Genomic DNA, 27,423 nt, shown 5'->3' on the forward strand with positions numbered 1-27,423 from the left:
GATACCCTTTAACTCAGTCCTTATATGACCAATCAGGCAAATTGGGCACCTTGACCATCACATTATTCAATGGCCTACAAAATTCCCTAGGCGCTATTACGCAAGCACAAATAAACACCAGAGGATCCCCTTTAGAATTGATGTCCATCGCCCGCAAATACTCCGGTGACACTTTTGTTACCTAACTAATCTCGAAAGCTACTAACCTTATCCTTTAATACATTAATGCCAACCTTTCCATGATGCTTAATACTTCCATTTTTAAGCAACCTACATTGAAATAGCCCCGTTCGCGCCATTGCGCACGCGGGGCATTCTGAACATCCCGTCCCTATGGCAACAGACGGCCGCACAGGCTTCCGTACTGGTGACGCGCAAACCACGTGACCAGACCCGGAAGCAACCACACGTTATTATCAGCCTCGCACTGCACGGCACTCATAGCCGAGCAGCGGACGGTAGACGTAGGTGACAGGCCTATTTTCACGCAAGGAAACTGTAAGTAAATCTTCCTTCCCCCACAGAATCCTGATGCGAACAGATGCCAAACTCCTCACCTGTTCCTCAGCAGTTACCTTGAAACTAACAATGGTTACCTTGAAATTAAACCGCATTCCCATACCTAATCACGGGTACAATATTTCTTTACCTAGAATACGTTGTACCACGTGATGCACCTACCCCCTGCACGTTGAAGCCTAATAGGAATACGCCTCTAGTAAGCCTGCCCTCAGCCATATCACGTTTGTGAACACCTCCATGTTACGTGTTTGTGAGGCTTGTATGTCTATGTTTTAGCACTAAGGACCACAATATGGTCTTTCTCATGTTGCAATGCGCTTTCGTCTATAGCCTCATTATAATCTAACTGTTGCACATATCACCACGAAAATTCAAATTTGATCTTCATTGCGCATCCTACTACTAGATAAATATCAACATAGAATTATTGCATGCTAAATTGCACGCACCTATAGCTCTTGATACAACCGTATCCCAGCCTTCATGATAAGCGTTCACTCCCACCATATGATCACGCTAATCAACGTTAGAAGCCTTTTCCAAACACCACTGTGGTATGCAGTATGTATGCACTGAGAGGCTGCACTAAGAGTCTGCACGACATTACAGGATAGTAATGACAAATTGCACCTGATTCCCTCTTTCATCTTTTCTCTCCACAGGTTTTTACTGATGCTCCACATTTTTGTGAGTGTCCTACCAATGGTACATTTTACCACTGGTTTATTAAGGATTTAGGACAGGGTGAGTCTTTTAGGGGACTCATACCTTCCATCTCCTTTGGTCCTGATGAATACCGGGGATTTTTCCCAGATTATTGAAACATGTTGACCAATGCACTATGAACACATAATTGAGATACGTAGGTCGTAACTCCCCTTCCAGTATCTTACTCCTTATTATTTTAATATTGTCCAGTTGCTTTTTCATTAAAATTTATTCACAAAGCCAAAACCAGGACAATTTTTAACACTGTATTTTCTTTTCACTTACACCTCACAACCTGCTCCACTGCATTTCACGTGTCGAAGCACACCCTGGTGACGCTAGGCCACCAGGGTGGACCCCGATGATGAAGCATGTCACCACTAGGTGGTGAGTGAGGTTTTTTTTACAAGGAATATCATTCAACGTTTGGAAAACCTTCAACCTACTCATCGGGGGATACTCCTTCATTTGTTTTTCAATATTCGTGATCAGGGGATCAGGAGTATTTCTTGTCCATTGTTTATGGACATAATCCCTTACTCTCCCTTTTGTTTTTTAGGATATTGTATGTGACAGGGTATCATATGATGTGTATGGTCCCACTGAACATTTGCGTTTTTAAATTACCTCATCACCTCTACTACTTTCTCTGATCATTGGGACATTGAAACTCTGCATAATGTGCTTGCATATCTAGAGCAATCAGCTGCATTTTCTAATGATTAATTTTATGATGGTAAAAGTAATGATGGAGACATGTTCTGTTTTCAGCATTATAGTCACAATTTTTCCCAAAAAGCTAGTATCCAATGTGCGGTTTATAATTACACACAATGGAAACACTGTCCAACACCGCCAAAAGGTTATTCAAAGAGTGCTTATTTTCCAGGTTTTGATCATTCAGACCCAGCCTCGTCATATTATAGACTTGGACCTACATCTGTAAAGAAAAATATGCTAACAAACAGCAAACAATATACTCTGTTTCCTTTATTTCTAAACTATCTACACAGGGTTTAGACTTTTAGAAAGACACCATAGACACAAAATGTGTCTGGGGGACAAAAGGTTGTCAGGTTCAGGGAACATTGGGCCCGATTCACAAAGGCAAAATTAGACGAAAATCTAACTTCATGACTTTCTGTACTCACAAAAGGTATTTACTACACGTAAATGCCCTTTGTAAATACTGAAAGTCGTAAAGTTAGACCTTTGGTATTCACAAAGGGAATTTACAAGTAGTGAATGCCCTTCTCGAATACCGAAAGTCGCAAAGTTAGACTTTCGTCTAACTTTACCTTTGGGAATTGGGTACAGAAGCTTTATTTAGAGCATGCCTCATACTACATCAAATGCTTTTCCTGAGCAAAACAGTGCAACACATTTCATGTCTTGGTTTAGCAAAACTTAAGGATTTGAGCACAAACCGTATTCCTGCATTCTCACTCTTTGAGAATTGGCAGCACTTAACACACTTCAGTGAGAATACACTAGATACCATGATACGTAATGGCTCTTTTAATCAATCAGATCTCAATTGGAAGGGATGGTTGGTTGTTTTTGCTGATAGACACAAATAGGTATCAATCTAGATTTTTGGGTAACACCAAAGGATTAAGGATCAATAGGCCTGATCAGTAATATGTGTTAAAAGAACATTCGGGGATGGTGATGTTCTATAGTGTTGGGAAGTCATGCTTAGGTTGGATAAACACCTCAACACTTTCCCAGGTGAAGCAACACTTGCCCCTTTCTCTGATGACATGGATCTCAGGGATTTTTTTTTTAAGGTCCCTGGAACTCATGTCAAAGTGCTTTTTATACGGCATGTACAATGAACTGTGCAAAATGTCGTAACAGGAAGCTGCTGAGAGATTGCATGAGATCGACAGGGTTAACTTAGAAAAGGCTTTGGCTGTGGTTGTCAACGGTATGACCACATTATCATCCAGGATTTATTTACTGGGCAACATAGTCTCTTCTGCAACTGAAATAAAACAGCAAGACATGTCTATTTTGCAATTTTTTACTCACAATTGTGGTATTTACTGTCACCAATTTAAAAAGTGATTTAAACCTCTAAATAATGTGTGCCATGGATCTTGTGTTGCATGTCATACAATAGAAAAAGAGCTAAAGGATGGGCAAGTATTAACACTGCCTTCTAAAATTGCATGACTCTACTCTGCAATACAATTTACCAAGGAGGTGTTTATTTGATACCCTAATGAAAGCTCTGGTCCTTATTAGGCCATAGAGGAGGGCTGAAACATGTCAGTTAACAAAACATAGGGTTATATGACCATAATAGTCCATCCTTCCCCTTACTTTATTTCATCTTTCCCCATCATCTCCACTAATAAAGGGATACCTAGGAGAAGGTGAGGGTTTTTTTTATCTTTAGTGAAGACCCATGGTCACCCTCTATCCTTAAGTGCTCCCTGAAACACGGTCGAGCCCACCCTGACATTCAGGAGTCAAGTTGAACCCAATGATGAAGCATGAATTTACTAGATTGTTTAAGGGTTATATATAAAAAAGGAATTTTTTCCTTCTCGGCACAGCCATGCGGAGCCAGCATACCAACTAGGGGTGTACCTGACCGCCCACTGCCTGTGTCTTTTGTTGTATACACTACTATCCCTGAAACCCTTGGCAGGATACTCTATTGTTGTATTGAATTTAGAAGGGAGGACGTATCCCCCAGCTCCTCTTCAACTATTGAAGAGGCCTCTCAAGCCTCTTGGTCCCACAGGTTGCTACCTGTGGGCAGCTTGTTTGTTCATCAATATTTTACAACATGGACAGTCATAATTACGGTCAATCATAATACTGAGCTGGACGGTACACACTTTATGTTCTGGCCATATGCCATATCGTTAGATCAATAGTACAAGTCTGTTTTTGGCATACGATCTACCAGAAAGACAGGTCATATTGGCACCCAGATATACAAAATATACCATGTTGCACATTGAAAAATGAGGCCAATCACCGTGGCTAAGACACCATCCACTAACTGCATAATCCATGGTTATTTCACCCTACCAGTCACAATCTTCCAATTCCAATACTGCCTCCTATACCAACAGGTAGGCAGATACGAAGTGCTGGGGAAGGTTATGTGTATGAGTATTGGGAATTACCATTCAGGTTTTTATGCAGGAATGGGGACATGGAGGTTTTCCTTTGTGGTTCAGATTATGAGGATGCTTGAAGCTGTTCCTTAGTCTGGAAGGACATTTCTCTCCAAGGGGCCAGCAATGCTTCAGTGGCAAACTTGCCTTGATATCTGAAGGGTTTTCCAGCTGCCATAATTCATCCAGAGTTCAGGTTGCTCTTGAATAGGAGATATTTGTTGCTGAATGATCAAGGTTACTGCAGAATGGAACCAGGCATTGCTTAACTAGTGACAGTTAAATTCATAGTGACTTGTATACAAGTACTGTTTCCACCTGCCCGCACAGTTAGGGAGGCAGTGCTATCTATGGCCTTTGATAAATGTTTCCAACATATAGTTTGATTCTCTGAGCAAGCTGAAAGCAGTGCTTTTTAAAAAGGATGTGGCCTTAACTTCGACCAAAGAGACGCTTGATCTCTAGGTTGCAAGGTCCTCTTCTGAAATACAGACACTATTCCACACTAACTTCCCACTGCATTTTGGGGAGCTGCTCCACCGTATCTTTAACATGTCTGATACGAAGGGAATAGGGTACTTTTTAAATATATAGGCTCTGGTTTGGTTAGCACCTTTCAGACGATTTTTGGAGGTATACCTTCTTTCATACACTCCGTATTGGGAAGCATTTTTGGAGGGCTCCCAGTTGTCTTGCAGCAGGAATTCTGTTTTTAATTTTTCTGCTCCTCAATGAACATCAAAGTTCAACCTGGAATGGAGACAGCACTGCTGGTGCTGCATTGCTCTGAGTGCATGGTATACTACTTTGGCAGACCTTGGCTTCAAGAACTGAATGAGCATTGGTTCTTATCCTTCATGCCTGTCTGGCTTGATTGCAAACAATCTGTATTCCGCTGTCTGCTTTGCAGCCACAAATGTATACTGGATATATGTCTTGGATCAGAATTAGTTGTGCAACTGGACATTGAAGTACTGATGGACCTCTTAAAGGCCCATGAGCACTATTGTCCCCAGTGTATTCCATTTATGATGAATGCATTCTTAAATTCACCCTCTGATGCTTCAGCTCCTAGTGATGTGAACAGCACCTCTCTCAGTGGCTGCTTTGGGAATTGGATGGAATCACCTTTGTTCCATTAACCTGCTTCAGTACAGTAATGTTGTGTCTACCACCCAGAACACATAAATATTTGGCTTTTCTGTGTGGGAACATTTTGGCCTGTTTTTCAACAAAACAGACAAAAGCAGCTTTTGTTTTTTCGCCTCTCCCTCTTCTAGGCACCATAGGTTTCTGAGTGCTTGGGATTTCAAAAAATATATTAACATATTAACTCCTAAGGCCTGTATGACATATTTTTATTGGAAGCTTGCTTTTAAATGATTTTATATCAGCTTTTAAGGCTTTTTCAGATTACATATTGTCATGGCTTGCATAGTTCTTAGAAGGATTCTAGATAGCTTTTAGGTGAAACATTCTGCTGGCTTTATAGATAGCTTTTATGTATTGACCCTCAGTATGAGGAGGAGGTGTTATAGTCCAGAGTTAGGCCCATGTAGTGAAGCAGCTTATTTCTTACATTGTCCTATTTTTCAGCAGTGACCTTTTGTACATATTTGCTTGCACAATGTTGCATTAGTTTCCATGAAACTAAACTTGTGTAAACATGTAGCTTGTCGCAACATTATCACAATGCCCTGAACATCTTGTACAAGGTCACTTTTCACACTATGTACAAATGTCATCTCTATCTTTATCCACATGGTAACAGGGCTATCTACATATCCATTACATTCCTAATCACACTGCAAGGCTGCTTTCTATTATAAAAGATGAGAATCCTGATAGATTAGCACTCCAGCTAACACTATGGGTCTGTACATGCTGAGAAGTCACCACACAGCGGTCTAACATCTTCTGAGTGGTGTCCAGTTTGTGACCAAGATGGGGTCCTTCATTCTCTCCCACCAGGTAATGGGGTTGGATCGTCCCTTCGGGGTATTCTTGTCTCTACACCTACACAGACTCTAGGTACACTTAGAATAGGGTTTGCATAGTAGGAGTACTTTCAATTACTGCCTTGTTTTGTATACCACCATACATACATTGTTTTAGCACCATGGTAGAACATATCTACTATTCATGGTGTTGGTGCTTCTAATCACTTTCATTTGCATCTGTCATTAATCATTGCAACACAATTATTCTATACAAGAATAACGTTGGTTCAATAAATATATTGAAAACATTCCACTTAGTATTCTCTGTATACTTTTCTGAGAATAAGTAAGCAAGAATGACTGAGCGAAAGGTTGTGTACTGTTTACACAATACCTGGAGGGTCAGGGTTGTCATGGTAAGGGGTTGCCAGAAAACATTCGCTCTTCGTAGGTTAAGGGGGCACTGTGAGCTAGCTGGTCTAATAGGCAAACAAATCCTGAGGGGGTGTCTGGAATCAGCCTTGACACCAAGCCCCTAGTTTATTTTGTCCAAATAATGCACAGATCCTATGGATTAGTTGGAACTACACAGCAATAAAAATGAGTTGTTTATATAAGTGTTATCTTAGAGTAGGGAACACCATCTCCTGGCCAGACTTCACTGGCTATGACCATTGGCCCAGACCCTATGCCAGGTTGCTCTGAGAATCTACTGGGTTTTTTGAACTTCTATTTATGGGTCGTTCCGCTTTGATATATTCAGCTGATTTAACTCTCTCGTGATTTAGAACCCTTTATGGGGTCTGACTGACTCCTTTACCACATATTCTTAGAATAAGGATTCCTTCCTATATGGAACATGTTTAATGCATTATGCACTCTCTCTTGATTTAGGGCTCTTTATGGGTTCTGAGTGACTCCTTTTTTCTGTATTCCGATATTCCCATTCTCCCATATTCACATATTCTTAGAATTGGGCTTTCTTTCCGTTATGGCATGCACTTAATGCACTTATCATTATTTGAGTACTGTTTGATTTTAACAACATTATAATATTTAATTATTGATGAATTTATCAACTTAATAAAAATGGTCTACAAAACGATTTAACCCTTAAAACTTTACCTACCTCTACATATTGACTCAAAACAATATTGATGATTTGTGATGATTATTTACTGCATCTACTGATCTTCTACCCTAAAGATCATGAAGAGCATTCACTCTAGAGCCCCATCCGATCCCTGTCACACCACATCTTCCACAGAGCTGCCACAACTATTGGATCCATGCTGCGTTGCACAATCAACTGCTTCATCGAAACCACCACCTTCCATGATGACTGGAAATATGCCGAGATCAACCACTTGCTGAAGAAGCCTTCCTTAGACCTGAAAGGACATCAAGAATTTCAGGCCCATCTCACTGCTTACCTTCCCAACCAAGGTCATTAAAAAAAGCCATCAACGCCTAGCTTGCTGAATTCATCGACTCCAACCACATCCTGGACATCTCCCAATCTGATTTCTGAAGCAACCACAGCACCAAGACTGCCCTCCTTGCCGCCACCGACGTCACCCCCTCCCTCCTTCACCAGGGCGAAAACGCGTCCTTCATCCTCCTGGACCTCTCTGGGGCCTTCCACGCTGTCTCTCAATGCACCATAAGCACAAGACTCCACAACGCCGGCATCCGTGACAAAGCCCTGGACTGGATGCACTACTTCCTCACTGGCAGAACACTGCAGTTCAGTTCTACCACCACACCTCCCAGAACTTACAGACTTCAGCTGCTTAGTTCCCCAGGGCTTCTCCCTGAGCCACACCCTCTTCAACGTCTACATGACCCCACTTGCAACCATCATCAGAAACAACAGACTCAACATCGTCTCCTATGCCGACGACACCCAGCTTATTCTTGCCCTCGCCAGCGAACCCACAGTCACCAAGAACAACTTTCACGAAGGGAAAAAGACAGTCGCAACCTGAATGAGAGACAGCTGCCTCAAACTAAACTCAGACAAGACAGAAGTCCTCATCCTGGGATCCACCCCCTCAGCTTGTAATGACTCATAGTGGCCTGCTGCACTGGGAACAACCCCCACAGACTTTACACACAACCTTGACATCATACTGACTCCTTGCTCACTATGAACCACCAGATCAATGCTGACTCCTCGTAATGTTTCAAGATGCTCCGCCTGCTCCGTAAGACCTTCAGATGGATCCTCACCAAATCCAGAAAAACGGTCATCCATGCCCTCATAAGCAGCAGGCTGGACTACAGCAACACAATCTTCGGGCAGCACCCAGAAACTTCTCCAGAAGCTCTAGAACATTCAATTCACTGCAGCCAAACTAGTCCAAAACATCCCCCGCCCCAGTCACATCACATAACACTTGTGTGGACTCCATTGGCTTGCAGTTGACCAAAGAATAACCTTCAAGCTCCTCACCCATGCAAACAAGGCCCTCCACAATGCCGGACCCGCATACCTGAACCATCACCTCTTATTCCACACACCCAACAGACCCCTCTGCTCCACACTACTGTCACTGGCCACTGGCCCATGGATCTATAGGACCAGAAACAAAGATCATTTTTCTATATAGTACCCAAGATCTGGAAAACAATGCCCCTCCACCTCAGGCAATCTCCATCGATGCCCCAATTCAGGAAGGACCTCAAGACTTGGCTCTTTGAATAAATCCAACACTCAGACAGTACTGTGGCCCACCCACCAGTGCCTCGAGACCCTCATAGGTGAGTAGCTGCACTTTACAAACCCCTGATTGATTGAAGCCAACAGCAAATATCCACTTCAACCTGCCACAGTGGGAATTAGCCCAGATGATGGTAAATCAAAAACGTTTAATTTAAACCTGATTCTCGCTCCAGAAAACTTGGTAGCAGAGATATGGTTTATGTTGAGAAGAGAAGCTCTAAATAATTACTCAGAGTTAGAGAAATGCCCATGTCCCATTGATGAGCGCCCAAAATTTCAAAACGGACAAGGTGCGACTTTCGAAGGTGGGTGCTGTATTGGAGATGTGAGTAACAATACCGTTATGTGTCGTGAAAAATGATCATTGTTGTGTTTCATTGGTATACTCATGTTGAATGAATTGGTGATGTTTATATGCTTTTTGTGAAGAAGTTGAAAATGGCTATCACGCTTGGCATAGCCTAAGATCCCTGGAGAGATAGATAAATGAGACTTGATATATGGTTTTTCTTGTCTGCTAGAGATATGTGGTATAGGTCATGAGGTACCGGCGTCGACTACACAATTAAGAGAGGGATTGCAAATATTTGTGCTGACTATACAAATATTGATTAATGTTAGGTGAACCATCCTGTGCAAATGTGAAGCTGCATTGATTATGATAATTTCCCGCTGGTCAAAATTTTATTCACATATGTAAAAACTCTTTTTGTGTGAAAAAGTCATAGGGTGTTAAGACCTTAATAATATGATAACTGAATTGTTTTCATTTCTTTAGAGGAGCAGGCAAGGTTTGTTTATTTTGCATTTGCTTAAAGTTGGAAAATGTGTATACAAGAGAAATTGTAAACTAGGGTGAGATCATACATAATAGTGTGCAGTGCTGCAATTGGTTGATGTAAAGAGTGCCATGATGTTATAGGTCAATTGTTGTATAAGTGCTGCATTGATATCGGTTAGCAAGTCTTCAAGTATTAAAGGTGTAACACCATTGGAGAAAAGAAATCTGAAATTTACGGAATAGAATCAAAACATTTGAGAATCTGTATATCACTGTCTGCTATTTGATGAATAATCTGTAATCATGAAGTATTAAGAATATTTTGATAGGTGATGTGACAATTCCAGTACAGGAAGGTGAAGAGGCACTTCCTGAGGTTACACCTGCACATTATATGACAATGAATGTGGAATTACACACCTGTTTATGGCTTTCACACTGGTGAAAGATCACTGAAAATTAGGGTTCTTTTAGTTTAAAAAAATATGTTACAGTTTAACTGAGAGTTATTGAAAGATTGAGAGATGAGCTATATGAAATGAATGAATGAGTGAAGAATGAATGAAAATACACTTGGTATAGCGCATGGCTACCCTAGGGCATCCCAGCGCTTTGACCCAGGTAACATCATCATCACTCATCGGAAAAGAAAGGTTTTTAGTTGTTTCCGGAACATGAGATGGTTCGGTAGGAGTCGAATGCTCTCAGGAAGGTTATTCCAGAATTTGGCCGCTTGCAAGGAAAACCGCCGACCCCCCGTACGGGATCTCTTGATCCTAGGGACTGTCAGAAGATTGAGTTCACTGGACCTAAGGGTTCTGGAGGGTCGGTATGGGCAGAAGAGAGGGCAAAGAATATCTGGACCGTTGTTTGTGATGGATTTATGGACCATACACATGGCCTTAAAACCTATCCTCTCTTGAATCGGAAGCCAGTGAAGAGCACGCAGAGCAGGCTTAACCGAGCTGTGTCTGGGGACTTGACCAGAAGTCGAGCAGCGCAGTTCTGGACTGACTGCAGAATTTTGATAGTGCCCAACGGTGCGCCAAGATAAAGTGCATTGGAGTAATCCAATCTAGAGATGATCAAGGACTGCACCAGGAGCCGTCTGGAATCAGAAGGAAGGAGGTTGAGAACCTTCCTTAATGTCCTAATCAAGCCAAAGCATGTTGCAGCTACCTTCTTTGCCTGCACTTGAAAGCCGAGAGAGGGATCAAGCCAGACTCCCAAACTCTTGATTTGTTTCTTTGGGGTCGGAGGGGGACCCAGGCAGCTCGGCCACCATGGATTAAGGTTCGGAGGAGCCTTGTAACCCAAGATCATGATCTCGGTTTTAGTCCCATTTAGTTTAAAAAATGATGCTTCCATCCATTCACAGACCTTAGTGAGACAGGGGGACAGATTGTTTGGTCCAGAGGTCCCGTCTTCAGAGCTAGTGAGTGAGACCACCAACTGGGTGTCATCGGCGTATGTAACCACTTTTATTCCCCAGGGAAGCACCACCTCAGCCAAGGGCCTCATATAGATATTAAATAATGTGGGGCTTAATGAGGATCCCTGGGGAACGCCGTAGTGAAGGGGGAACTGTCTTGAGGTATACTCCCCTTCAAAGACAGAGAATGATCTTTCTGCTAGGAAGGATTGAAGCCATTTAAGGGCAACCCCGGAAACGCCAGCCTCGCCGAGGCGGCTGATCAACAGGGAGTGGTTGACCGTATCGAAGGCTGCGCTGAGGTCCAAAAGGACCACCGCAGCGCAGCCTCCGGCATCTACAATCTTCCTCGCTTCCTCCACTACCACCACCAGGGCGGTCTCAGTGCCCTGTTTTGTTCTAAAGCCAGTTTGAGTAGGGTGAAGTACAGCCTCGTTCTCGATAAAGGCGGATAAGGCAAGATTGACATGCTTTTCTGTGATTTTACTAATCCCTGGCAACAGGGAGATAGGGCGGTAGTTTGACCAGTCATCAGGGTCGAGATTGGCTTTTTTTAAAAGAGCTTTAACTCTGGCCTGTTTCCACAGTGGGGGAACCACTCCAGTGGAAAGGGAGGAGTTGATTACATCCTTTATAATAGGTACTACCACCTCAGAAACTTGTTTTAGGGCAGAGGGCGGGGCAATGTCCGCAGGAGAGCCTGATTTCAGATTCTGCAGAAGTTTTTCTACTGTGGAATGATCTATCAAGGGCAGAACATCCAGAGTAGGTGAGGAGATCAATCGAGTGGTGAGCTCAATGGAGTGTCCAAGATCATTTGTAGCTTCCTTCGCACAGAAGGAGGAGTAGATGGTAGCAACCTTTGAGCTAAAAAAATTGGCTAACTCCTCGCACCGTTTTAGGGGATCGGCCGCTTCATTCAAGGGACAAGGCGGAGTTACCAGAGACTTGAAGATTTTGTACATTTCCCTAGGGGAGTTAGCGCTTTTAGATATCTCAAGCTGGTAATAAGAGGCTTGGGCTAATTTTAGTTGGGTCTTATAGTTCCTAAGAGTAGCTCTGTATTCCGCTTTATCCTCTGGGGTGAAGTTCTTTCTCCACTTCCTCTCTAGCCTCTTACAGTTCCGTTTGAGACATTTCAGTTCTGCAGTATACCAGTGCATTTTATTGGAACCTCCACGGTGCACTATTTTGTGTTTAGGGAGAGTGAGGTCAAGAGAGGACTCTAGCCACTTATTAAAGGAACTGTAAGCTTCAATCGGATTATCCTTCTTAATTAACGGAATGGAGTCTTTTAAAACAGTTGTTAACTTTGACACAGGCAGTTTTGACCAAGTCCGACCAGTCTTGGCTGTAGTTGTAAAAGGATGAAGCCACCACCTAGACCCACACAGTATGAGGCACTAATTATTTGCTTGAAAATAGCACATGCTAGAAAGAGAGAAATACCAGAATACGCCTAGAAGACCAGTGCAGAATTATGCAGGTACTTGATGGTATGAAGAGCAACAGAGATGAAGGAAAGTTATAGTAGCAGGGCTTAGGCAGTATTCGGCCATTACTTCTGGCAAACCAGAGATGCCGAAAAAGGATAAGACACAGAAAAAAGATGACGAGGAAGCTGCAAAAAAAATCAGATACTGAGAGTGGTTCAGGGGATGAAATGTTGGATGAATTGTTAGCCGTGCATCCACGACCATATGAGGCCCCTACAATGAATGTTGAGGGAACGTTGACAGCGGCTACAGCCTCTATTGACCCTAATGCGGTTCCAATTGAAAGAGCTATCATGATTTCTTGAGTGGGCATGCACTATAAGATCTGGCTCGAAGTAAGTTTGGGGCAGAGACAACGCTCTTGTATTTAACCCACAGATTGTCGGATTTGTACATATTAGCTGGAGATCAGGATTGAGTCTTATTTTTGTCTGGATGATATTCATATTGCCCTGCGGCTGCTGGTCACTTAAAGTTTTATGACCACTTAATTGGGTACTATTTACTGTACTCCAAAAGGTGTTGAATTCCAGACACATGATGAGGATGTGGTGTTTAAAATGTCTGGAAAGAAACGGTTGTAGGATTGTATCCAGTCAGAACAGTGGCAGGACTACATCCTGATTTAAAAGAAACAGTAAATCCAGAAGTATGGGATTACACAGGAAAGATATCAGACTGATCAAAGGTGTAGAACCAGTCGGAATCACAGTAAAACCTAATGATATGTATCCGAAAACACGACTGATAACGCCGGATTATTATCTTTTTATCTTATCTTACCAATTTATAAGAATTCTTGGTCGACTGGATCTTTATTATCTGCTAAGAAGTGTAAAGGGGAAGAACCCAATTTTGCCACATAATCAATCAAATCAATCTTGTATCTCGAAAGGAACACTTACTCTGAAATCAAAATTTAAGGGATTTATTACAAAGCCAAAAATAACTGAACATACAAATACCACAAAACGAGGTTAAGAAAATAAATGGGCACTAATACAAAGATAAACCTACGCAGGAGTCTCATTCGATTCATAATAAGAAGAATAGTTAACTCAGTAAAACAGTAGAACACACCCTTTACACACCCCTTTGGACAGGTCTTCTTTCCTGTACTCTTCCATCAAAACTCTGACTTCATCCAGAAACTGTTGCTCTGTCCTTGGGTCCCAGGCACCTTCTTTGCTGAAAGTATCACATGTGCATTCCTGTACACTCCCATGGCGGCTTCTCATACCATATTAACTCATAAAACAAAAGGGTTATTCTGCCTAACGAGATGTGTGTCCTTGCACCTGCAATAAGAAGCATGTGAGCGCAGCAACCTTGCACTCACAAAAAATCTGCTGACTCCTTCCATTGAGAGCCTTCCCAAGGAAAATACATTTCAGGCCTGCACTATTCAGTAAACATAAGAAATCATGAACAGCCTCTCATTGCAAAGCATAGAGAATCAACTAGGTCTTAACACATTTAAACATACATCTCTAGGATCACCTTATAACATTGATTTCATTACTCTACATACATAATCGAAAAAATTACACATGCAGACTTTAATATGGTGCACGTTTACCCCTAATGCATCACTTTTATATGTGGACCAATTCATTATGCAACATCTAAAATACATTTTCGATTAAACATTACATTGATCTCCATAAAGGGCATAATTACATTTCTATTGGTACTAATATATACTGCTTTAGTACTACATTAATAATGACTAAACGTTTCGTTACACAGCAGACCAAGTGGTGTGGAACTGCGGAGACCAGCGGCCAGCAGGGGCGAGAAAACACACACAGCCCCTCCCCCTGAGCACTGGGGGATTCAAAACAGCACCTCGCGTCTCCAGCTTAGCGGGAGATGCTTCGTTACACAGCAGACCAAGTGGTGTGGAACTGTGGAGACCAGCGGCCAGCGGTAGCGAGAGAACACACACAGCCCCTCCCCCTGAGCACCGGGGGATATAAAACTGTCCGCCATTCCCATCCCGCGGACGCGCGCGGATGCGCATCGGGCGAAGCCCGGGCCAAGGGCAGGCCCGTCTGAGCCCGTCCGAGACAGGAAGAGACTGGGCTGGCCACCCCCCGAACGCTGTTTTTTCCGCAAGACTTAAACATTATCTTATCAATTTAAAGTATTTGACTCTATAATTTGCCCATTTAGAACTGATACTTTGTATCCTTGTAGTACTTATACTCCCATCTTGAGGCAGATGGCATCGAAAAATGGGAAAGGGAATTTGCCAGCAAGCACATGGAGTGGTGTTGGTGTTACAGGAACGCTAGACGCGTTCATTGTCAGGGCCACATCGGTCCTGGAACATGAAATTGCTTTAACTGAACAACGTTTGTCCTTAGACTCGGTGTATTTAAAGTGTTCATCATTGGGGGCATTAGTGGCAGCGCCCTCCCCTGAGCAAACGAGTACACCCAATCTGCCAGTTGAAGCTGGAATCCAACATCAACCAGATAGATTAGTTATCGTGGATTCCAGTGCAATTGCTGCTAACAGTGACTCTTCTTTAACTTATATATTGACCGATTCTGGCTCTAGTGTATTAAATCACTTACCAAATCCAAACACCACTGATAAAAAATTACCCAATCGTCTAGTGGATAAGGGCCCCAACATTAAGAGGAAACGGGGTGGTAATTCACAGAAACGAGGCTGCGCCAAAAAGACAAAAGCCACTGGAATCCCTAAGGTAACGGTAAAAACAACACAGGGCAGTAATAATATCATCAAACATGCCCAGAATATTGTGCCCTTACCTAAATCTTCTCTTATAGATGTGGTGGAATCAGTGTGTACAAAGCCTGATAGTAAAGAGTGTTTCTTGGAAAAAATGGAACAGTTGGTGAAATCTCTAATCCTTCCATTATTAGAGAGATCGAAAAGGATTAGCGATAAGCTAGAGCTGCTTGAACAGGCAACTCGGGCTAACTCTGCACTTTTGGGTATAATGGTTGAGTGTAGGCCTATCTAATTTAAAAAAGCAACTACCTCTCCTTCTAAACACCTAACTAGACCATCTGAAACCTCCGTAACACATATTAATGAGTCACCACGACGAGCGAATGTCATGCAAGCGGGTGACAAAACATCATTAGGTAGATCCAAGCCCCAAGTAAGAGGGATTTGTCAGGAAGGTTTGGGAGTTAGCGATGACAGGAGACTAGATGATATAAGGAGGGTGCCCAATACTATCACTCGACAGAGAGTTAAAGGAATTGGTAGCTGTCAAATATTAGATCTCCCTCCGGAGTCAACACCTTATGCAGTTGTATTAACAGGTGTGCCAGTGCTGAATCATGATAAAACAGAAACATATCATGAATTAAAAAATAAAACTATGTTTTGGCTAAGTAGGAGCAGACCACTAAGACCGGATCTGCATGGCAAAATATTAAATGTTCGCAGAGTAAGCTGTGTGGGCCACAGAACAAAGGACATGGATGGGGACTGCATCATCGTTAATTTTAGAGATCCACGCGTGGTACAGTATTTAAGTGGCTCTTACCATGAAAGGAAAATGAGGGACATTTGTTGCTTTGATTTAAGATACTTTTATCCTTTCCCCTTTCCCACATCCAATGGCCCCTTAAGATATACTTTACATCGAGGTGGTCTCATCTTCTCTTTGGAAAACAGGTTTAATGTACCAACAAGTAACCGTTAGGATTACCTATCTGGGCTCGGGTGTGTAGATTGACCGATAGTGGAGAAGGGAAATGGGAAACCCCCAGAAATTACACCACCTGAAATGGCGACGGGCAAACATGTAACATCAGGTTTTATCCAGCAACTCCCGGGAATTAGAGTTGTCACTGAGTCAGTATATTCAGACAAAGAGAATAATACAGAAATTATGGAACAAAGGTCTAATAAAGAGCACAATGTTAGCAACATAGTAGACGCGGGGACCATCTGTAACGTGACTAAGATGGATACTTGGTCTATTTTTATTTTTATTTTTTTTTAACACCTTAATTAGCGTACTCAAGTTTATACACGGCTAACAGCCTACAACCTCCAGGGCCGGCAGCGCAACTTTCTCAATGAACAATCTTTCAACAATTTGTAGATACACAGCCCTTGTGCCGACAACCCTGGGGTCTGGCAGCGTACAGTGTCCCATGCAGAGATAATAGTTCTGAGTATCGTACTGTCAACACAAAGGCCGGGCGGATACTTGGTCTATTTTGTACTGGAATGTTGCTGACTTGAGATCCAAGTTGGATAATAATAATTGGGTGAAACTTATTAATGAATATGATATTGTTAGTCTACAAGAGACTTGGATGGTAGAAGCGCACCATTTAAGCGGCTTTGAACCATATTTACTCCGGCCATTAGCTCATTACGTGGCAGAGCCAAAGGTGGGCTTTGCACCTATGTATCCAACGTTTTTAAATGTGATAAAATTGATATTTTACATAATAATTGTTTTTATCATGTGGTTAGGATTCATATCGATAAAAAATTATGTTTATGGGTTGTGAACTTTTATAATAATGTCCCCTCAGGAGATGTTCCAATTGTTTTGAAAACTCTGAAAAACGATATTTGCAGTTCGCTAGGCAAGGAAACTAAAGAGTCTATTGTCGTGTGTGGGGGGGGGGGTGATTTTAATTGCCCACCTTGCATGCGGGAGAAAAGGGGATTTGTGGCCTTACGCTAGAAGGAATTATGAATTTAACACATTTTGACCATTCAGCTATTGGGAACTTCTTGAATGAAATCATTTTTACATGTCATTTGGGGTTCGCAAACAAAATGTGTCAACCAGAGATGCCATTTTCCACTACCTTTAATGGCAGAGGGGTATTCCCGATAATTGATTTTATTTTGATATCGACATGTCGTAAAGAAAATGTCTTAAGCTATAAAACGCTAGAGAATCCCCTAAGTGACCACTTCCCTCTAAGGGTCGAATTTCTAAACCCACTTTTTGACCCTGTGCATGACCAAGAATCTAGGCGTTATCCGAATAATATTGCCCTGCAAAGACAGAACGGATACGCACTGAAGTGGTCTATGGTAGTGCCTTAAGATTTTCTATGTAAATTAATTAAGATCTCTGAACCTAGTTTTAATGTCTGCTTGAGTGAGGCAGGTGAGAACACTGAAATAATTAATAATTTTAAAATTATTACTGCACAAATAAAGGCAAGTCTTTGGAATGAAGTAAAGAACCCGAAAAGAAAAAGATCTCGTTGGTTTGATACTATGTGTACCAAGGCCTATTCCAATCTTAAACGTGCTTTGAATTCCCCTGTCAGGGATAGGATTTTCATTAGGCAACTGCGGAGGGGATATAATGTGGCTCAAAATAGGAGAAAGGACGCTTTGAAGAAGGAAGCTTGGGAAGCTCTATGCGATGCTTCACAATCCTGTGATATGACAGCAATCTGGAAGGCAGTAATTGCTCCCTTTTTTACTGATAACTCTAGGGCAAGGATTGAGATTGCCATTACCAAAGACGAATGGGTACGCTTTTTTGAAACCCTTTATAGCATACGCACCATAACTGAAGATATGTCTGATGAGGTACTACAGCAGGGCGCGTCTAACTCCCCAAAGAATACGATTCATTAGAATTTTACCATAGAGGAAGTAATTTCGAGCATCAAATCTAGCTTGGGGGGAAAGGCTCTGGGCCCAGACGGGGTACCGGTGGACATTTTCTAAGAATAATATGAATTTATGGGCGCCACTGCTCACTCGACTTTTTAATGCCTCCTGTTCCATGGGTTTGGTATCAACCTGGTCCGAGTCTATTATAGTTCCAATTTTTAAATAGGGCGATAGAACTAGTTGCCCGCGCTATCGCCCTATATCATTGCTAGACTCAACAGTTAAAATACTTGGTAGAGTGATTTTAAATCATTTACAAATATGGGCAGACGAGCACAAGATAGTAAGTGACCTCCAACATGGCTTTAGGGAAGGCATTGGTACTGTAGATCAGTGCCTTAATTTACATATCCTTCTTGAAAAATACACTAAAGCCAAAGGTGGTAGGATGTTTTTAACTTTTGTAGATTTAACACCCGCCTTTGACTGTGTTACCCACAGTAAGTTGTGGCTAATTGTAGAACGTCCGGGAGTGGCGGACAACATTATTCAATTCCTCAGGGATTTATTTAACGGTGCAAGGGTCTTGATTAGTTTTGGGAAGAACGACGAATGCACCAGGATGTTCAGCATTGATAGGGGCGTACGGCAAGAATGCGTCCTGGCCCCATTTTTATTTACCATCTATATAAATGATTTAGAAAAAACTTTGCTGCAGGAAACCCAGGACATGTCACTGGCTTCCAATTGATCAATACCAGCATTAATTTATGCTGATGATGCAGTATTGATGGCCAGGACTCCACTTGCAATGCAAAAAATGATTACATCATTCGCTACTTTTATGACCAACTTGGATTTGAGAGTCAATTCCACAAAAACATTCTGTATGAACTATGGTTCACATACACTTAAATTAAAGAAAACAATGTATATTGACTCCAAACCGTTAGATTTTTCTCAAACCTTCCCCTATTTGGGTATTTTGTTTGATTGTTCTGGTCAATGGCACAACGCCGTAAAAACTAGGCGACTGCTGTTTTTAAAATCCATCATGACTCTTAAATTGTTTAGTAAGAAAATGGGAAAGAAACCTATTAAAGAACTCCTATGTATTTATAAAGCAAGTTGTGTTGCAATTGCTACATATGGGGTGGGAATTTGGGGGAACAGAAATGTGACTATCCTTCAGGTAATAGAAAATTAATTTTCTTAGATACTTGCTATCAGTACCGGATAGTGTGTCCACCCTTAACTGTCATGTTGAACATGGACTTCTGTACTAGGACGATATTATTAAGGTGCAGCCGGTCTTGATCGTGCCCATAAGATGAGATGGTTACAGTACATTAAGACATTCCTTGGGAACTTTAGTCTATTGAAGTATTATGAAGATCCCTCGATGATGAGTCTGATCTCGATGAAAGAGTTGAAAAAACTATTTACAACTTATCTGAAGGAATCTAGGGAAAATGTGGAGCTTAATAAAATATCTGTGATTTCACATCAATTGATACTGACCTCAAATGTTATCCAACCATACATTTATCTACAGATGAGAGACTTTGAAAGGTTCTTGTTAATCTGCCTTATATTTGGTATTTTATTCACGTTACTAAGTTTCCCCACTGTGAACGATTGGTCTAGGCTAATCATTAAGTGTCCCTGCGACGATTTGTCTGATCAATCTGACATACATATTTTATTCTTTTGTAAGGTTTATACGATTCCAAGAAAAAGGTGGATACTGCCCATTTTAAAGTATATCAATTTTAGACAATGTCGACCTGCCTTTTTAGCAATCCAGAGGCTAGATAAAATTTTTACTGTCGCATCCCTCTCGGCTTTTCTTAAAAATGTTCTTATTTTACCGAAATCAATAACTATTTAAATCGTAATGAGCTTATTGTATGAATTTACATGAAGTTGGATAGCTTGATTTTAACTTTTAACTGTGTATTTACCTTTTGTTTAATAGATGATGTGATTTTATTGTACTTTTATGGTTATTGTGCATTATAACCAAATAAAGTTATCTGACTGACTACACGTTAATACATTCCTTTAAATATGTGGGTGCTGACTATCTGTGATTATGATGCACCCCCACAATTTTCAGCATAACATGGCGCTACATCACCACCATATCATTTTATTCCAGAAACAAATGCAGTTATAACTCCTGTAACTGAATAGATGCAGAGGAAAGGGATCTTGGGAGAAATCTCTGGAAGCCTTTGCAACTCTTCAGTCATATGTTTACAGAAATCCAGTAGTAAATATCAGATTATGCAGGATCTCAAAAAGATTAACAGCATTGTTGTTCCATGTTGTCCCATGGTACCGAATCCAGGCACCATACTCTTTCAAATTCCATGCACTGCAGAGTGGTTCACATTAGTGGATCTGTGTCAGGCTTTCTTGTTTGTTCCATTGTATGACCGAGTACCCATACTCCTTTAAGTGCAGAAGGAGAGTTTTGGCATGGTGCCAAGTTCCACAGGAGTGCCCATCCATTTTCCACCAGATCTAAAGAGGAATCCCCGAAGATGCCCCAAAGATGCCCAACAGATGGGTTTTCATGCAGTATATTGATAACCTACTTTTGGCATCAGACACACAATATGTTTACAGATAAGATACGATTGCCTTTTTAAATATAACTGCAATATTGTCAAAAAGAAGTCCAATACTTGGGATGTATCATTGAAAAAGGAACAAGAAAAGTGTTGCCAGAGAGAGTGGAGGTTATTTTGCAAATTAGCCCACCCAGAACACAAAGAGAAGTCATAACAATCCTGGGAATAGTTGGCTGCTGTAGACAATGGATACCAGACATTTACATTGGTTTGGAGTGAGAGGGAGGGATTGAGCTCTCTCAGTACTTTAATCAGATTCATGGAGATTCACAAAGATCTGTGGCTTATTTTCCAACCACCCTTGACCCTGTTGCTGCAGGACTGCCAGCTGTTTTTTAATGGTCGCAGCAGTGTGGGTTACTCTTGAGAGATTTGAAAGTATAGTGTTGGGACATCCTTTGACCGTTATAGTCCCTCTCTCTGTAGAGATTTTACTCACCAAATTGAAAATACTAGCCTCACCTGGGGTGAGCAAGAGGCACTCTACGGAAAATATGGTTTTGAAAAGATGTCAGATTCTCTAACTTTTAAACCTCATGCCTGTACATTAAGATTTCAATTATGTTGTTGAGCATGATTGTCTAGATGTCATGAACGTATACACCAAGCAAAGGTTTGACATAAAATATGAACCCATAATTGAGCCTGATTATATCATTTTTGTTGATGGCTCATGTTTGAGAAACAATGAAGATACCCTGAGAGCAACTTACACTGTCTGCACAATTTAAGATATTGTAGAAGCTTTATGGCTTCAAATGTTACCTCTGCACAAGCTGCAGAACTGATTACTCTTACAAGAGCATGCAGCCTAAAATCCCAATTGAGAGTGACTATATTTACACATATTCAGTATGACTTTGGAGTGGTCCATGATTTTGGACGGTTATGATTACAAAGAGGTCTCTTGACCTCTTCGAGAACCCTAATAATAAATGGGGAACATGTAAGAAATTTGCTTGAAGCAGTAAGGGCTGCCAGTAGAGGTGTCAGTGGTTAAATGCACAGCTCACAGGAGTGACAATGGCTAAACAAAGTGGAAAACACATATGATGAAAAAGTTGCATGCATATTGTGCATTTAATGGGGCTTACACAAGTGAATCGGAAGAAGACACAGCTTTATCAATGTTGTTGTACGTAGCTGACACATGGCAAGAATTAAAGGAATTGCAGGAAAATGTTTCATTAGCAGAACATCAGGGTTGGATCAGCGCTAGTTACGAGAAAAATGCATATGACATCTGGATATCAGCAGATGGAAAACCAGTATTGCCAGACAGTTTACTATTTCCCATGACACGACAATTCCATGGTGCAAAACACTTAGGAAGAAATGCAATGTTGAGGCTATTTATACAGAATTACTTTAATCCCAGATTTAGAATGCTTGCAGAAGAATTGTGTTGTCGATGTGTGACATGTCAACAGATAAATTTAGGAAAAAGGACACTAGTAAAACTGAGTCTTGCAGGAAGATATGCTGGTCCCTTCAACAGGATGCAAATGGACTTTATCGAGATGCCTGTTTGTAATGGGTTGAGATACGTCCTGGTTATAGTGTGCATTATCTCATGGTGGGTAAAAGCCTACCCAACCTGGAGAAATGACAGTCTCACTGTAGCTGAGCTGTTGTTCCATGATCTAATGCCTAGGTACATCTTACCGGAGTCTCTGGAATCAGATCATGGAGCTAATTTCAATAATGAGAACCTGAGGATGATTTGCTCAGCATTACAGATTGAGCAGACATTACAATGTAGCTATCGACCAGCGGCTTCTGGGGTAGTAGAACAGCTCAATGGAACTGTAAAGTCCAGTTTGTGCTTACACTTCAATGAAATGGCCAGATGCTTTTCCTTTGGTGTAGATGAGTATTTGAAATATTCCTGATAGGAAGACTGAGGTTATTGGCTCATGACATATTTATGAGTCGTGCAATGAGACTGACTGCTGAGACTGCAAATGCCCTTTTGAACATTACAGATATCATGATGCTTGATAGCTGTAAAGGACTGGCTGATGTTGTGCATTCTCTTTCCCATAATCTAGACGCTGCCACTTTAAATCCACATCAAGAGCTGTGCCATGACCTTTGTACTGGTGGCAGGGCGGTGGTGGATAAACAGATACTGATGTCTTGTCTGGAACCGAGATGGAAAGGCCTCTGCCAGATCATTCTCACAATGAACACTGCTGTTAAATGTGGCGGAATACCAAAGTGGGTGTATGCTTTACACAATCAAAGAGTAGGAAATACATATGAAGAAATTGTATTCTTATGAGCCAGATACTGAAGCACTAGTGACAGAAGCGCCACACGCTGTACGAGCACATGGAGTGTCACAGCAAGAAAGACAACAGCAAGGAGGAGAGAGGGGAGAAGAGTTACAAGAAGTCTCACCAATACAGATGCCAGTGATTACACAAAGTGGCATTAATGTCTCTAGAGAAAGAGACAAGAGCTCAACCTTAAGAAGCAGTAGAGACAGCACCAGAACATGAAAAAGATCCGGGTGAAGGAGTGATTGCAGGAACAAGAAAAATCACCTGCAATGCTGAACGACCAAAAAACTATGGTCACGCACCTGCCACTCACGCTTTCTTTTCCCTGGACGCCAAAAAAGGTTTCTGACGCAGTGCACGAGCCATACATGCACCAGGCCCTGTTAAAGTTTGGATTGCGCCCCACCGTCATTGCCTGGATAGACTTGTTATACACCAACCCTAGGGCCAGAGTACGTGTTAATGGGGTGATGACAGCAGAGTTTCCGGTGAGGAGAGGCACCACGCAGGACTGTCCCCTTTCCCCGCTAATATTTGTGCTGGTTCTAGAACCACTTGCATGCATGGTTAGGGCTCACCCCGACCTTATAGGCTTTAGAGACAACACTGGGCTCATTAGTGATGAACGCATCTCATTGTATGCTGACGACATAATAATATACGTCAGCAACCTTGGCAAGATACACAGGATGATCCTACAGTTATTTAAAGAATAAGGGAACCACTGTGGATATAACATTAACTGGAATAAGTCTAGACTATATGTGGTGGGGGGCTCGCTGGATACAGAGAATATACCAGAACAGCTTACGGGGTTGTATGTCAACACAACGCAGGCTTTTACGCCGCGTGCCATTACAACGCGGGCTTTACAACGCAAGTCGTTACCATGACTTGCGCTGTAGGGTGCTGGATTTAGGAGTAGTAAGATTTACTATTCCAACACCAGCCTACGTACAGTAGGGAAGGTGTTGGAATAGTAAATCTACTATTCCTTAGCCTAGAGCACCCTCCAGTGCAAGTTGTGGTAACGACTTGCGTTGTAAAGCCCGCGTTGTAATGGTAGTGCGGTGCAAAAACCGTGTGGTAATGAATGTTCCCCGCTTACCGTGGTGAGGGATGGATTCCAGTACCTGGGGTTCTACGTCTACATGGATGACACAATATGCATTGACCACAACATCAAACTGATCCTGGCGGAATTCCATGAGGATATGGCGAGATGGAGAAGGCTTCCACTGACGATACTTGAGAGGGCCGCGCTATACAAAATGAGAACACTGCCAAAACTACTATAGATACTACAGAACACATACTGCAGAATACCAGAGACAATTTTTACCACCATCAATGGGGAATTGCCTACACTTCTATGCGATGGGCACCAACCACGAATAGCCTTAAAGACACTGCAACAAAATCAGTATAATGGAGGAATAGGCCTACCTGACATACAAGCTATAGAGCAGCCCACCTGATAGTTGTAAACAAATGGAGACACATGCCCAGGGACCACCTCACTTACGCAGTGGAACGGCTCCATTTTCGAGAATGTACACTCCTACACTACATATATGGAGGGTAAGGGGACTAGACAGCTGCTGCCAGCCACTCAGAGGGCTATAGAGCCGTGGAAAGGGGCAGAAAGGCAGATGAAATGGGACAAGAAACTGACAAAGGGGACACCATTGTGGGAGGGCACAAGGCTACCTGAAATAAACAAACTCCAAGGTTTTCAACAATGGGACATTGTTGGGATTTTTAGCTTGGGGGATATAATTAAGGACTGAACTCTAATCTCCTTTGAAGCACTTCAATCCAAATTCCAATTACACAATTCTCAAATTTGCTCCACTTAAGGGTAGGTTATTACAAGAAGAAATTCCCAATACATCGGTCTTGTGGACCTACAAAACATTAATTAATATTATGCCAGATAAGCTAACGACCATTAGATCCAAGTGGGTAGCCACGACTGGACAGCTACCAGACATTAAGTGGGCGGCCACCCTAATGCACCCCAGGGAGGTCACAATCAAACTGCGACTAGTGCAATATAAAATCTTGCACAAAATATACTTTGACAGAGAGCGCCTTCATTCCTTGGGAAGAGCAAATATGCCTAACTGGCTACGGTGTACAATATAGTGCTATAATTACATGCACACTTTATGGGGCTGCCTCCTGATAGAGAAATGTTGGAGATAGTTACTGGGGGAACGGGGCAAGATAGTGGGAGCCGCCAAGCACGTACTGTTGGGTCTTTCCCCAGAGACTGACCTCCCTCGCCATGGACTTTTACTATGCAACCTGGGGTTGGTAGTGGACAAGTGGGACATTGCTAAACGGTGGAGTGCCCCAGACCTTCCAACATTAGCGGAATTGAGGGTGGGTAAGGATTTAAACATGGCTGTGGAAAGACTTACATACAAAGCCCAGGGCTGCTCCAAACAGTTCAGTAGGATCAGAGCCCCATGGTTAAAATACTATGGTCTCAAGGTGGAAAATTGTGAGATGGGCAGCAGCGGCTCATTGATTTGAGCCAGGGACAAAAGATGAGATGAAGCTTTGGACCTCCTCCAGACTTGGAGTCACTGCAACAGGGTAGGGGGCAGTATGAGGCTCCCATCACATTCCACATGTACCACTAAATGCAAGTACCTTCCTGATACAGCTTGATAATACTGTAACCAGTATCAAAAATGTTAATTCCCTACATGTAATGTATATTCCAGCCAATGCTGGCCACCTTTGGGTTAATAAAAACAGTTTAAGAAAAAAAAAGAAAATATGGTCACAAAAAGCTGAGGATTGGTGTAAAACAGAGCAAAAATAACTAACTGCATAAGAAAGAAAATTTGTTTTGAAAACCTACAACAAGCGAAATTGCTCGAAAAAATCAGAATTGCAGAAATATTACTGCTGTGTTTTTGTTTAACGATCTTAATAAAGACAAACATGTGTTGCCTAAATAGGAATAGATGCACAAATATTATGGGTATTGCATTTCTAGTAACAGTAGTAGTGATAATAATAGTATTAGTAGGGTAATATTTTACATCAGATCAGGAGATTAGGTTGGCATTTACTCCTATGACAACTACACATACAACAGATGAGACAAGGTTAACAGTATCATTCATGAATTACAAACATGATTATTCTACTAATGTTTATTATAGGTTACTTCAAGAATACACACAAGGAATGTACACAAAGGACTGTTATGTATATGCCCATTTGCCTTTATCTGCAGCAGAAGAGGGGATTCACAACTACCTTCCTTTATCATATGCAATATCATGTAATATTCTGCTTAGATAGGCAAGAAAACTTTGAATACTTTTACTCAAACTATGATCGAGCTCTTTCAAGAGTGCCATTACAGAAAAACCTGAATTTTCATGCAAAAGACATAGTCACAGCTTGGTATTAGTTATGACCTTCTATGCCTATCGATCGTTTTAAAGCATACAAAGACAATTTAGCCTTCTTAATGAGACCCTTAGAGAAAGTATTCATCATAACATTAGAGAGAAGACACATAAACATTACACACAGTAAAAATAGAAAGGGAGATATTTTGAAAAATGTTTGGAAGAAAGAAGTGGATAAGTTTAAAAAATAAAATTATTTACCCTAAGTTGAAAATTAGGTGAAAATTAGAAGAGAAGACAAAAAGGGAAATTATGTGTTACAAAAGGAGAAACCAAAGTAGACATGTAGGAATAAGTAGATGTGAACACACATTTGAAATCATGGGAGGTGAATGGTGAATATTACAAGGAGTAGAAACAGTTATCCCTGGAGTTTATTTTGGCAAGATGCTTATTCTCAGTTACCTGTTCATTGGGAGGGTATTGGCTTGTAGCTTTTTGTTCCCGAATATGTATCATGTATATATTATAGATGCTTTGATCATGACACCTGCACACAAAACACGTAGTACAAATGATAGAGATGAACTAGTTGGAGACATTTTTAGGGCAATAATTGCACCAGTAGGAATTATTTTAAACAATAGAAAAAGTAGAAAACTCTCAACAGTTGTTGCCAAAATTAGCAACTAGTACTTCTGGAGCTTTACTAGTTGTATACATAGAATTAGTGGCAACTAGATCAATGTTTTTACAAAATCGATTAGCATTAGACATTTTATTTGAAAATAA

Source organism: Lissotriton vulgaris, chromosome 4_1, assembly GCF_964263255.1.
Source record: "Lissotriton vulgaris chromosome 4_1, aLisVul1.2, whole genome shotgun sequence".
Classification (NCBI taxonomy): domain Eukaryota; kingdom Metazoa; phylum Chordata; class Amphibia; order Caudata; family Salamandridae; genus Lissotriton; species Lissotriton vulgaris.